Source organism: Nannospalax galili, unplaced genomic scaffold (assembly GCF_000622305.1).
Source record: "Nannospalax galili isolate Female #2095 unplaced genomic scaffold, S.galili_v1.0 scaffold151, whole genome shotgun sequence".
NCBI classification, from domain to species: domain Eukaryota; kingdom Metazoa; phylum Chordata; class Mammalia; order Rodentia; family Spalacidae; genus Nannospalax; species Nannospalax galili.
The window spans coordinates 2351713-2354889 of record NW_008332087.1 but is presented as its reverse complement, the minus strand read 5'-3'; positions in this window follow the sequence as shown (position 1 = coordinate 2354889).

Genomic DNA, 3177 nt, shown 5'->3' with positions numbered 1-3177 from the left:
ACTGCTGCTAACTGGGGACTAAGTGTGTTAAATACATGAACAGATGGAGGACATTTCTCCTTTGCACCATTACAGGCTGCAGGTTAGACCACACAGAAGCTCACCTCTTTTGCCGAGCTTCTCCTCTTCTCCCTACTCCCCACTTGCGTTACCCCTAAGATTATTCTCACTAGAAATTACTTGAGCTCTGTTCTAAAGCATCAGCCTAAGACAGATGCAGGCATGATGTTCAGTTCTGCTGACTTGCTCAGAACTTTTCTAACACAGGAGTGGGGCATGGGGCAGGACTTCTAACGGAAGAGGAAGTAGGCTAACTCAAACACAGAGTATAGGCGCTGACAGAAAAAAAAAAATGAGCCTGAAAAGGAGTTGAAATCTCATCTGCCTTCTCACCACTGCACCTAGGGAGATGGAAATATGCCAGAGGTAAAGTTTTCCTACTTGAAAGACTTAAGACTTGTCTGTGTGCCAGCTTTTAATTCCCTGGAAAGGAAACAAAATGCTTTCAGTTCCTCGTGTGCGCTGTATTAGTTTCCTGTGGCTGCTTTAACAAATTCCCTGAAACAAGGCTGCTCAGAGGTGCAGATCATCATTCTTTCATGGTTTTGCATCTCTCTGAAGCTCTAGGAGAGAATCTTTCCTAGCCTCTTCCAACTTCTCGTAGTTGCCAGCAGAACTTTGCTTATGGCAAGTGTTTATGTCACTCCAGCCTCTGCCTCTGTCTTTACAAGACTTCTGTCTCTGTGGCTCTTACATGGAGAGAGAATTATTATTGTACATGGAGCTCATAGAGATGATCCAGGATGATTTCATCTCAGGATCCCTAATTACATCTGCAATGACTGTTGTTACCAATAAAGTCACATCCATAGGTTCGGGGATTGAGAGGTGGGCGTATTTGGGGTATCGCGGGGAATCATAATTTGGTTCAGTATGCTCACTGAATTCTTTGTCTTAATCCTATATAATAGTATTTCTCAAAATTACCTATTGATTTATAATCTGCTGAGTTCTTTTGACAGCTTATTTATTACCATAGGAAATAAACATAAGAATAAAATGCCTACTCACTAATGCCTTTTGCTGTATCATGGCCCTGCCCTGAGAGATATGGTTATTCCTAATGATCAAATGAGGAAACTGAGTTCGGATGAGGACCACCAGCACTCCCCACTGCACTTGTCCTCTCTTTCCCACCCAGACACATGGGTCCACCGGGGTGGAGGTTGGCATTGTCTATAATTTTTCCTCATTGGTATATCAAACTTGATATCTTCACTGTTTTTTTCTTCCTAGGAAAACTAATATGAAGGCTAATCTTCATTGTCCACTTGACAGGTTCAGAATTACCTAGGACATAGATTTCTGAAAGTATCTGTAGATGTAGATGGACAACTCACCCTGAATGTGGGTGGTATCATCCCACAGGGTGAGGCCCTTGACTGTATAAAAGGTGAAAGGAAAAAGCAAGTTGAATGCCAGCATTTATCTGTCTCTGTCTCCTGACTGTGAACACACTGTGGCAGCTGCTCTTGTCACCACAGCTAGAGCCTCTCACCCAAATATAATTCCCCCACCATGATGGACAGTATCCTCAAACTATGAGTTAAAATAGACCCTTTTTTCCATGAGTTTTGTTTCAGGTGTTTTGTCATAAACGAGATAAGTAGCTACTACAGGTAGAAACAGAAATGCCTTCAACGGGAAGGAGACCTTTTCACTCCCTGATTATTGGTCAGAGGATAGGCAAATAGGAATGCCCCTGGAGCAGAGCAGGTTAAGAAGAGCCAAGGTTGCCATGGAAGGACTCATGCCTTCATTGTCAGTGACATGAAGGAAAGAGCAGCAGGCTTGTACCTTGCAGAGGCAGATGGACTCCTCAAGTTGTTCTTTAATGAGCACCATGATTTTGAGCAAGTTACAAAACTTTTCTGAGGTGGATGCCTAACCTAGTAATCAGAGCATTTCCATATTACTCCTGTGGTTATTAAGGAGTATTTGAGAAAATCATTTTTACTGGGTATATTTTATATTAATGGCAATTTTCCTTGCTACATAGTTGCATATTAAAAATCTCACTTCTCTTCAATGGCAACTAGGATAACATTGCATCTCTCTAGCCACTGTCAGAGATCCGTCATGATCAGCCTACTTCTCCGTGTCGGTTTTCTTCTCTTATCAGAAAGCTGGGAGTGAAAACCTAGCTATCATAAGCAGTGGAAGTGTCCCATCTTATCACAGTTGGGGGCGTCATACTTTGGGATTAACCGTTATGTTCAATTACCCTTCTGTATTCATTTCTACAGGATCATGAACCAAATACTAACTACAGATCAAAGGTCATTTTCTTTCTTGCTATTTCCCCTTCATTATCACCACCTCATGGTCAAAACACAATGTGTGAATCTCCTCAGCAAAAGAAATAGCAAGTTACTGCTTGGCTGAAAAGATGAAGTAGTTCATCAACTCAGTGGTCAGCATTAAGAGACTTCAACGCCTCTTCAGCCCCATTCCTCTGAGTGGGGAGCTCCTGGCAGCAGCATTAGTATTGCTTGGGAGCTTGAGAAACATGCACTTCTACAGCCCCCAGGCACCATCTGCAACCAGATACAATCTGCTTAATCTCTGGAGTAAGGCCCAGAGTCTGCCATTTACAAGATTTCGAATTGACGATACACATTGAAGTTTTAGAGATATTCCTCAGCAGTGGTGGCTGTCAAACATTAGTGATTAGAATCACTTGGAGGCTTCCAATAGCTTGCTAGACCCCATCACAGGAGGTTTGGAGTCTGGGATTCATGAATGAGGGGCAGGAGCAGAGAACCTGCACATCTCCCAGGCTTCCACTAATGATGCTCCTGGTCCAATGATCGTCATGCACATCCACAGGTAAATTCACAAAGCTTTTTTTCTTAAATCGTTTTACCACAAAGAATGAAATGTGCAAGGATATTTTTCTAAAAGGAAAAGAGAAACAATACAAGACCTAGCAGATTATGCTTAAGCCTGACTTGCCCATTAACTGTCTTGGTATGTTAGAGACAGCACACCTGTTCACTACAGATGGAAAGCTACTGCCTTTCTTCGTGGATTACTGAAAGTTATTTTTGGAGCATATTTTTAATTTATGAGCATGAGTGTTTTGCCAGCATATAGATAAATGTATCCATACCATGC